Source organism: Corythoichthys intestinalis, chromosome 4, assembly GCF_030265065.1.
Source record: "Corythoichthys intestinalis isolate RoL2023-P3 chromosome 4, ASM3026506v1, whole genome shotgun sequence".
Taxonomy (NCBI): domain Eukaryota; kingdom Metazoa; phylum Chordata; class Actinopteri; order Syngnathiformes; family Syngnathidae; genus Corythoichthys; species Corythoichthys intestinalis.
Genome location: NC_080398.1, coordinates 35183811 through 35195972, shown reverse-complemented (window position 1 = coordinate 35195972; position 12162 = coordinate 35183811).

The following is a 12162-nucleotide window of genomic DNA, read 5'->3' as shown; positions in this document are numbered from 1 at the left end:
ACCGAACTCTGAGTAAGTTTTATGTGTATTATGCATACATTTTGATTGTGAATTTGTGAATGTCAGTTCTCTTTGCATTGTTGTGTAACTGTGCGAGAATAGGGCTTCCTTAATACAGATTGAAGCACTTTTCTTTTTGTGACCATTATTTTTTAGAGTTATGAATATTATTTTTGTTGTATTTTCACCATATAATACTTTTGTTTGTTGTGAAGGAGTTGCTTAAGCTTATGCCAATAAACGAGGCGGTCCAAGCTACGAATCTGAGTGCGTGTCCACTCTATTTCTGCCTTATACCCCATTGTGCATTGAAGGAAAACTTCTGCGTCAGTCATGGGACAAAACGCAGTCAATGGCTTGATACCTAACTAATGTAAAACTTGCCATTGACACCCTGTGGCGTATTTAAATCACTACCTTACATAATTAGAGAGTGACATTTTTTTTTTTTTTTTTTTAGAGTGACACTGAAGTACGGCACTGCCGAGCGACGTCAACAACAATGGCTACCTACCAGTTAAAATAATTTTACAAATATTATTGAAACGAAAATATTAAGAGGGGTTTTAATATCAAATTATTATAAATAGGGTTGTTCCGATCAAGTTTTTTTGCTCCCGATCCGATCCCGATCGTTTTAGTTTTAGTATCTGCTGATCCCGATAGTTCCCGATCCGATTGCTTTTTTTTGCTCCCGATTCAATTCCAATTATTCCCGATAATTTTTCCCGATCATATACATTTTGGCAATGCATTAAGAAAAAAATGAATAAAACTCGGACGAATATATACATTCAACATACAGTACATAAGTACTGTATTTGTTTATTATGACAATAAATCCTCAAGATGGCATTTACATTATTAACATTCTTTCTGTGGGAGGGATCTACGGATAGAAAGACTTGTGACTTTGTGTATTGTAAGTAATATTGCCATCTAGTGTATTTGTTGAGCTTTCAGTAAATGATACTGCAGGCATGCCCCAATGCATGATGGGAAGAGAAGCCATTATGGATAGAAAGACTTGTGACTTTGTGTATTGTAACTAAATATTGCCATCTAGTGTATTTGTTGAGCTTTCAGTAAAGGATACTGCAGGCATGCCCCAATGCATGATGGGAGAGGAACCATGATGGGAAGTAAAACCATGACTGTGCGTCGTGCTATCAATGAATATATCTTCTCTGCTTTGGGATATAACTTACGGTGTAAAGACAAAGATCTATTGCCACCTTGCTTCCCCACATTGCTTCCCATGATATCTCTAATCATAATTGCAAGGTATTAGCCAATTGAAGAAAGGCTTCAAAGGCTGCCAATGTTCTCTCTACTCATGTTGTGCTGCCTTTTATCTCTCTATAAAGGTAAAACGGTGTCATTACAGATTGAGCGCGACAGTGAGTGAGAGGATTGTGCAGCGGAGATTTTAGTAGTGTTAAAATAACGTGACATAATTTTTTAATAAATTAATTGCTGCCGTTAATGGGATATTTGTAATAACCCTACATTAAGCCTAAACTAAAGATGCCGGGATGCCGATCGATCGGGACATCTCTAATTATAACTTGTACTAACATTTGTCTTTTAAGAACTACTGTACATGTCATTCTATCCATGGTACCCTTTAAACATCCATCCAGCATGTCTTAGGTCCACCCAAAGGTTCCTATTGGAATATTTTCAGAACACCAAACCACCTCCCCGTTTGCACTTCAGTTCATACAAGACGACTGACAGACACGCCACATCTCCAGACTAACCCAATAACTTCAGCATCTCTTGCACCTAAGACAAGGTATGCATTTCCCTCTCCTGACAAACTAATTGAGTGCACAGCTTCCGATGGCTGTCAGGTGAACCCCCGCCCTGCATGGTAAGACACGTAGCCCACAGGGTCCCCTGCAGGGTCCGCCGCTTCTCTGAGTAACGACATGTTGCGACATAATCGTCTTTAGCGGGCAGAAGATTCATTTTGACCTCGTCACCCACCCTCCCCTCAGACGCCCTGCGAGAAGACCGAGTGAGAGACGGCGGAAGAAAGAGAGCCAGAGCAAATTATAGTGTGGACCCAGAGGGCGAGGATAGTTAGTCGTCGCCTTTGATGCTGCACTCTCAACGCCAACGGAGAATCATAGAAGACGTGCGGAGAAAACCCTGTCTCCTCGGGGTTGCTACAAAACCCCCGTCGGCCTTGCAGTCACTCTCACATGCTAATGGGCTGCCATTTGGCTCCTAAATCAACCCAGGGCAGGAGACTGAAGAGAGACAATTATGTAGTTCATCATAGGGAGTCGGTGGAATTATGGTAGTGGGGAAACATTAGAAAAGAATGATTTGTCTTTTTTTTCTCCACTATAGACACATGCACACAATGAAGGAAAAAAAAGCACTAAAATTCATCCATGTGGCATAAAGAGGTTCACAGTAGGGAGCAGAATGAAAATTATTCTACTGTACCTTCAATCTTACTTTTTTTTTCTTAGCTGTCTTTCTCTTATTGTTTCTCTCTCTCACTGGTCCACTAACCTAGTTTTAAAAGCAGGCAGCCAGTCAGAGACAGCCCAATTTAGTCAAAGTCTACGTCTAATGAATATACTGAGTGAGTGTTCAAGTACCTATGTTGGGTTAAAGGTATACAGTATAAAGAAGACTATTGAAACACAGTAGCTATATAAATTGTCTTTTGAGGGGGTTATCATAAAAATGAAATGACCATATTTTGCACAAAACCTTCCACACATTTAGGTCACACAAAAATGAATGTAAGCTCTGAAACACAAAAATAGTCATTTGTGTGAAGTATTATTCAGCATTGAATGTTTGCTAATAGGTATTTTTCTGTAAAGCCCTTGTCATCTTTTTTTTTAAACAATTTCAGGCAATATATAAAACATGACTGTTGTTTGCTTTTTTTTTTTTTTTTTTTTTTTTTTTTAGATAAGAACCCAAAATAAATGCTAAGCCGCAGTGTTGTTTTCGTCAATCTCGACAATTTGACGGTCTGAAAAGTCACAAAAGTGAGAGCAAATGCATGCCTGTGTGACTTTGGTAACCACGCAGTACCCTTTCGTGGTTTAATTTTCCCCTATGCATTTTTTATATACTTCAGTTTGCTCAATATTCAGTCGGAAGGGAGTGACCCCACCACTGGCCGAGCGTCAACTTGTTATGCTATGCTACATTACGTGCAGTGTCACAGCACCACACTGTGACGCTCCACGCTCCTCCCAGGAGGGAACGTGATGCTACTAGGAAAGTTCGTTTGGCACAGTGTGAATGCTGAACCTTTTTAACAACTTATTTGCAAGTGTTGCTGTAAGGTAGCTCTCCAACCGGACTCTGGTCCTCTTGGTCTAGTGTGAGAGCGCACTTAAAGGCCTGCAACATGAAGCAATTGTCAGAGAATCCTGAAAATCTGAAGAAAAGGGTTTAATGGAACCTTTTTTTTCAGATTATGAAATAAACAAATGAAATTGAATATGTGTAAGCGCCCTAATATCTACTTTATAACCTCTGCAAAATCCTGATTTTTCTTTCTTTCTCATGGAACCTGCAGATGCATGTGTTGACTTGCATCCATCAGTTTTTTGTGAGAAATTTCAAAATTCTGAAATACAGTCTCAAAATAAACTCCAAGTGTATAAAATGTGATACATATGGCTATAAAGGGTTAACATCTTCCAAGCAAACTCGGTAACTCCTCAGAGGTGTATCTGAGGGGGCGAGACTGGGAAGACCTAACAGGTGACAGTTTCACTTGGTTAACTGACTTTTTCAAGTGTCAGATTCACCTGATTGTCACCAAATTTGAACAAATTATACAGATAGGCATAAAAACTAGCATGCATGTTAAACACAAAAAAAAAATTGCTAAAATTTTACTTTAAAGGTGTTCATAGTTTATAATGTTCAACTTATTTCACCCAAAACAATGTATCAGGGAACACCCACTTTTTTCAGTTGTTCTGGTTATGACATCACAATCAGAATTGATGATCATTTTTAATTTTGTAGTGCTACACTAGCTACATGTTGACAGAATGACAGAACGGTCACATGGCAAAAAGAGATTAGAAGGCCTATGGAACGCAAGCCACGAAACCAGATGTGAAAGTGGGCCAGAATGGTCAGGAACGCAGTTCCGGTATAAGAGTCAGGACCAGAACGCAGTTCTGGTATAAGATTCAGGGTTGGAATGGTGTTCCGGTACACAGTGCTTTGATTCCGAAAATATGATGGCAACTGTCAAAATGCTATGTAAAATAAAAAAAATAAAAAAATTCTAAGCTGCCACACATGCATTTCATCCTCAAAAAGAAAACAATCTACCAACATCAGATTTACATACACAAGTGTTAACAAAACGCATAATAAAGTGCTTGTGTAGCGTATTCCGTTTCCAATAATATTTATTATTTATTTTATCCCACGGACGTTATGGAGGTTCCACCCCCACCCACGGACGGCATGGAGGTTTCCCCAGTTGCTGCAGTTATCTGAGTCTGACGATGATGAGTTACTTCAATGTGCGAATGCACGCAGCAAAGCAAAACACCTGGACTCATTCATCCATTCAATTGGCTTACATACTGACATGTGATCAGCAGAGATACAGTAGTTAGCTCTGATTGGTTAAAATGTGCATGTTTTCTGGAACAGCAAAAAAAAAAAAATGAAAAAAAAGGTTGAATTGATGCGACTAAAAAGGGCAATGCAACATAAAATGGATCAAATCTTTAAGAGCAACGAAAGAGTTGAGGAGGCTTTTTATCATATTTAGTTTTATTTGCTCTGTTGGGGAGGTTCAGAACATCTTAGCTGTCAATTTGCTCTTTGGACTTATATTTGTTAATTTATGTTAGGCTACTTATTCATTTCCTTCTGATTTAAAAAAGTCAATTTTTGTGCGATCTTCAAAATATATTCCATTTCACTCTGCATAGTATAAGTCATTTGTACTTATTTTTCCGAGTGAATGTTATTTACATCTTTATTATTAAAATAAATAAATAAATTTTTACATTAACTTCAATTTGTATATACCTCCTATGTTCTTAAGTAGTTAAAATTGAGATTTGGCATTTAGTATGTGAGGAAATGAGGGAAAATAAAAATTAGGAGATGGAGGTTGGGGTTGCTGTTTCTGTTAACCTTTATTTTGCAAATCATTGAAAAAAAAAACAATTTTCAATGAAAATTTTCAGTTTTCTTTGCATTTCAGTAGTTTAAAAGGTTTGTCCCCCCCGTCCAAATAAATAAATAAATACGATTTCTGGCTCCGTGACGACCTTCACGTCGGGGAGTTCCGGCAAGAAATTCTAGCCACTTTCACCCCTGCACGCAACTTAAAAAGTCAGCATCTCATTCTGGATGTGACATCATCTTCTAAATGGAGATTTTTTTAGCGGGCGGGGCCAAAGGCAGCTGAAAAAGGAAGACTATAGACCCTACTCACCTACGTCACAAAATGGGCGTGTCGCTGTTTCCGGCCGCCATATTGTACCTCTTTTTCAGACCTATTCTCATTGTTTTCTATTAGTCGAGCAAGTTATAGAGCAATTCATGGAAGCCCCGGTGTTATCTGACGCTGTAAACTCATTGGATCCGTTGCATAAAAGGCGTTACGTGGAAAAGCTTCAGTTTATCCATTCGCCAGATCCGTATTTGATGCCTAAATCGATGTTTTTCGACCCGCTGGCTTCGCCTGACATCTGATACCCACACAAAATCAGCCTATTCTCACGAAAGTTTGAAAAACTTTAAGAGCTTGGAGGCTTATAAATGCTACGTTGCTGGTTAGGTGAAACACGTCCTCGTACACGAAAATTCGGCAGGAATCTTGTGCTCGGAAGGTGAGTTACGAAATTTTCAATTGAAAATCTTTTGTTCTTGCTAACATCCACTGTCAAGTCTAATGTATTTCATGTCATTTGTCAATGGAGCTAGGGCTTTTAATGTTTATATGGTTTAGCGATAGCACTAACTACATACATACGTGTATGTTGTCGGCGATTAGCCTAGCAATGATCTTAATTGTGGTTGTCAGCCCGAAACCCTCTAAATATATATTAAATGCATCTTACCAGATATAAAATGACTACTACATAATCTGTGGTAGTCGTTTGGAGCCCAGTTGTCTCGTTGAATTGCAGCAGTCAATCGCGGCCTCCTCTTCGTGTCTCTCGGAATACGGTAAAAATTCAAGTCTCTCCGTCTATCTTCTCTGTTTTTGCAACCGACCGCCACACACGACTTCACCATTTTGAGTATTAATGTTGACGAGCAGTAAAACGTGCAATAATAGGAAGAATTTACGAAGCGCTAATGCATTTCTATGGCGAGTATGCGGACATCATGGCGCGGGGGCGTGGCTGTGACGTCACGTGAGTAGGGTCTATTGTTGTGAACGGCAAGCCGTTGAGGCGGATCCAAAATCACAGACCAAGAAACAGAAATAGTGAATGTTTGTATTTAATAAGTACAACAAAGGGAGCACGCCAACATTGCGAGTATACCAATTTACAACTAAGGGAGCACGCCAAAAAAAAACGCGAGTATGAAAAGGTACAACTAAAAGAGCACGCTCTAAGACGCGAATATAGCAGAGTACAAAATTCTAACTACAAGATCCAAAAGAACATAAAAGTAAAAATGATCAAACCAGGACACGACCGTAGAAACGTCGGGAAGCTCGAAGGATGATGCACACACAGCGGTAAGCAAGGCAAGTAACACGCAAACAAGCAATAGTCCGACACTCGCAGACTGTGGCCGGAGTCCTTAAATAATGAGCGCTCCAAATGCGCCACAGGTGTGTTGCAACGGCCCCGCCCATCCAGCTGAATCAGATGCTGGAATGAAAAAAGAACTGAGAAGGCATACAGATATGACAACTATTTACCGTCCAACTTCATTATTAAGCTTTTTCTATTACTTGTTTGGATTGATTTGTGTCCAAAATGTGGTCCGTCATGTTTTTAAAGTCACTTGCTGTCGCATATCATTGTACCTTTTAAAAAATAAAAATCTGAAATGCTCGGAATGTAGGCTATTTTTTTTTAAGGTGTTCTGATATTGGTTGCTACAACCAGCATCCACTGTAAACGCGGTAAGCCTTACTTTTACGGAAATATCTGAGGAGTCTTTACTTGGCATTCTCAGAAGCGACACATTTGCATTTTTAGATTGAAAGTGCTTGCATACTGCTATGGACATTGACTTTTGTTTGGCAGGTGTATGATTCTCTGGGAAAAGCGCAGACAAAACACAACCCGCTCGTCTATAAACATGCATGTCGGGTCAATTGACTTAATTGATTCTTATCCTGTTATTAATTTCCTGCAGCTCTCTCTATTTCATCTCCCTCGCTCTCCACTGCCTCTCCTCGGGCTTCATCAGCAGCCTGTCAATGGGCTTCCTGGGTACGCTCCATCTCTTATCGTCGCAGGGACGCCTCAATCAAAACCCAATCAGTCACTCATACTCGCCATCAGCACCCAATTCTGCAAAGCGCCGCACTCTGCGCGGCACACATACGAAATGCACACACACCAAAATAAAGTCCTCATCATTGCATTGTTATCAAGGGAATCTGCTAAATGGTGGGGAAACGGATCATCACCCAGAGAGTTTTGTTTATCTGATCTGACTGGAGAACAAGAAATTAAAGAATTGAAAATTCATTATAAAATTATAAAATAAAAATGCTCCTAATAACCGTTTTCATTTAATGTTCTTTTTTTGCAGGATGTATAAAAAAGTATAGTAAAATACAAGTATAAATGAATGAATTCTAATTGAAACGATAAAGATGTGTGAATATATTGTGATTCTCTAAAACAAGAAAACATTGACATTAAATGCTTTTTAGAATTTTTTTTTTGTAATCTAATAATTTTTTATTAATATTTTGCACTCAACACTTTCTTAAGCTTTCGTAGTTCAATGCACTTTGTGTCAATAAATGAAATCAATACTGTATAATATAATTTTATTGGAGTACCACTGCAGTTTTTGTCATCACTTTCTGGTTGTATTACAATCAACATAAATATTTTTAATTTAAAAAATGTAAATATATATATGGCAGAAAACACTCAGGTGACTGGAAGTTCCACTCTGAGACCCCCAATGTGGCCAAATTTCAAAATTGCCATATGCATGCGTGATACATCATTGCAAAGCTCAAAATCTTAATTTTCTGGGGGAAGAAAATTTTTGAATAGGAGCGCATTTAAAAAAAAATAATAATAAACCCCTAAACCCGAACTCTAGGTGAAAGCATGAGAGAGCATAATTAAAGACACCATGATTTTAATGAGATATTATTGTGTACTTACCTTGTTCCGATCCAAAAATTCAGTGTAGCATGTATCACCGAGTGTCAAGACACAGCTGTGATTAGCCACAGTGGGACTTTTGGGGGATTTTATGGGTGAAACACGGTAATATAACAAGGGTTGCAATGCAGAAATCGCAGACATCAAGGAGTGGTTGAGATTTTCTTTTGAAATATTTACCCTTTTTAAATGTTTTTTTTCAATTGTTCTTTGTTTGGAATAATTATTTATCATCTAAAATATCAGGGAAAATGCGACAGTAAGGTGACCTATTTCCATACTATTTTTTTCATTGGGACGTCATTTGTTTAAAAGTTTAAAATATGCGAGTAAATAATTTTATAAAGTCGTTTTTTTTTTTAAACTAAATATTAGACATCAATTAATGATTCTAAGTTTAAAATGATAGACATTTCAGATAATAAATATAATTACTTACCTTGTTTTTATGGCTGGGTTGAAACAGAAGCCGTTGCGCAGCGTCTGTAAACAGTGGTCTCCAGGGTAAAACGGACACATTAAAAATAGTTTGGGGGCTTAATGCGCCATGAAACTGCTATGGCAGCATATACACCAGTGGTTAACCTTGTTAAAGGTACCGAACCCCACAAGTTTCACATGTGGATTCACCAACCCTTTGGAATTAGATAATAAAGCAATTTTTTTTTCATATTAAAAAAACATTCATATATAAGCTAGCAAGCTAATAATTTGGCAAGTATCCATTCAAAATTCTTCTCATTTTGACAGCACGTTTTATAAACAGGTCAAGATTTGAGGACACGCTGCTCGTTGGTCTGTTGTATTCCTTCATAACAAGTGTGAGTCAACCTTCCCCTGAGAAACCAGTTCCTCCTCCCATCCGATCAAGGACTAGAATTTAAAAGAAATGCATTAAGTCTGTAATTTGGGAGCAAACCACTCCAAAATCTGGTGTAAAAAAACAGCCTCATTTTGCCTAGATTTAATCAGCATACAAAAATAGGGTTCAGCGTTTCTTTACCTTCGCCGAACCCCTACGACTCACTCACTGAACCCCTGGGGTTCGATCGAACCCAGGTTAAGAACCATTAATATAGACATATTGTTCTATGAAACACAATAGTTCTTATGGCTTAAAATACACCAGTTTGTCTGGGAGCGGTGCAAGAGCAGAAACTGCTTTTTTAGCTTTGTCTTTGTTTCCCGCCATCTATACATATAAATATGTCGGAAAACACAGACAAGACTGAAAAAGCAGTTTCTGATTTTGCACTCCTCCTTAAAATAAATTGCTGTATTTTAAGCCAAAACAACTGTTGTGCTTGACAGAAAAATATGTCTATATGCTGCCATAGCAGATTCATGGTGCATTAAGCCCCCAAACTATTTTTAATTAGTCCATTTTACCCTGTAAAAGACGTCGCGCAAACGCTTTTGTTACAACCCAGCCACAAAAAGAAGATAGGTAATTATATATATTTAATCAAAATGTCTGTCATTTTTAGCTTAGAATCATTAAGTGATGTCTAATATTTCGCTTAAAAAACGACTTTAAAATATTATTCACTCGCATATTTTAAACTTTTAAACAAATTACGTCACAATGAAAAAAATGGCGTCTGCAAAAAAGTCACCGATATCTACTTCATAACTATCGATTAATTGTATTTTTTTTGTTACTGTCGCATTTTCTCCGATATGTTAGATGATAAATAATCTATCCAAACAAAGATAAATTGAAAAAAAAAAAAAAACGTTTAAAAGGGTAAATATATGAAAAAGAACATCTCGACCACTCCTCGATGTCAGGGATTTCTGCATCACGACCCTTGTTATATTACCATGTTTCACCAATAAAATCCCCCAAAAATCCAGCTGTGGCCATTCATATCTGTGTCTTGACACTCGATGATACATGCTACATGGAGTTTTTGGACCGAAACAAGTCATGGCGTCTGTAATTCTGCTCTCACTTCCAGATAGGGTTTTGCTGTTTAAGTTTTTTTTTTTTTTTTAAATGCCCTCCTGTTCAAAATTTTTCTTCCCCCAGAAAATTTACATCAGACAATTTTGAAATTTGGCCAAATTGGGGGTCTCACAGCGAAATTTCAAGTCACCCGAGTGTTTTCCGCCATATACGTATATATATATATATATATATATATATATTATATATATAGCTATAATATATAATAAATATAAAAAATGAGCAATAAATACATAGTAAATATACATAGATATATAATCATGAACTATAATAATCATGAAATTTGTGAATATTTCGTGACAAACTGGCAAATTAAAAAATTTAGAGTTAATTTGAAAATATATTTGATTTAACTAGAAGTCCCAGCGAATTCTGCATCATGAGGATTTGCCATTGGGAAAGGCCAAGTTGGCCTCTGCTGGGCATTCTAGTGTTAAATATATAAAACTAGAGAAACAAATATATACTGCATATGCAGCATAAAGTACATATTGAGCATATATAAATCACAGGTAATAAATCAGAAAAGACTTGTAACAGTATTTAAGATTGCTACATATTGTGACGTCCTTTTAAAAAAAGTAAAATGGGGGGAAAAATACACATACACACATATAAATAAAATAAATAACCCCATTTAATACTACATAACAGTTATTGTATTCATTTATTAATTAATCACTTTATTATCTTTTCTGTGCTACTCCTGTTCAAACACTCTTATTTCCCTTCTGGAGGCTGAATAAAGGCTTATCTTTCATTTTAATTGCATATCCTAGCTGTAGAGTTTTTTTCCAGAATTTTCAATTTTACAAATGTCGCGTATTGACTTATTAACTGTGCCTATAGTTGCATGAAGCATGCAAATCTGCAGCAGACACGAGCGTACATCCTGCCCCTCCTTTATGTCTTCCCCCTCCCTCATGACATTCTATACAGCAGACATATCATCCCTCCCCCGTCCAGTGGCCCCACCCAAAGTCTGCCGCCCAATCCTCGGCCAGCACCGGGCGGCCCAGTTTTGTCATCGTTAAACTTCTGGCGCGCACCCTGCTTTGCCTAATACACCTGCACTGAGCTCGGTGAGGAAGTGGTTAACGCCATTTAGTGTGTGTGCGGGTGTGTGTCCATACCGGTCTGTTTGTTCTCCTGTGTGTGTGTGCGTCCGCAAGGGCCGTGGTCTCGCTCGCTGTGTGTGTGTATGTAAAGGAGAAATTTGCCTGTCCTTGCCTAAGTGAATGGCTAGGATTAAGCTGACAGCCCACCTTAGTGATGGCGAAATAATTGGTTGTTCAGCTCTGTCCTTGTCAGAGCGCTGACAGTTCTGCAGATGTCCTGTGCGGTTCTCCAAAGGTTAGGCTCAGCTGGGGCCGCCATTCATTAATCATTCCGCTCTGACAGTGCACCGAGCAGCCTGCAGCTGCCACCCCGTCCCCCTCAATTTCTGTCACCGCAACCACCGATGCTAACCCCCCCGCCGCCCTGCCGCCGCCCCCGCCAGCCTTCTAGGTCTGCCCGTCCACAAACAAGCTAGCACATAAATTTGCATGAGGGATGTATACAAGCGTCACCCCTCAGCACCCTACACCCGCCCACCCCGGACATGAACCGGACAAGCGCTACGTCAGGTGAGCGTGTAAACAAAACACAGAGATGAAAGTGTAGGGCCGCTAATGATGCAACGCCTTTTTCAAGAATGTATGGCAACGAGCTTGTTAATCCCACGCTGTTATGTGAATACATTTACGCTGACGTGCTTACGTTATGTTAACCCTTATCGACTATAAAAGTCTCTGAAAAGACCCCCGAATGACACAAAGTACAAATATGAATACAAGTTCAGAATGTGAG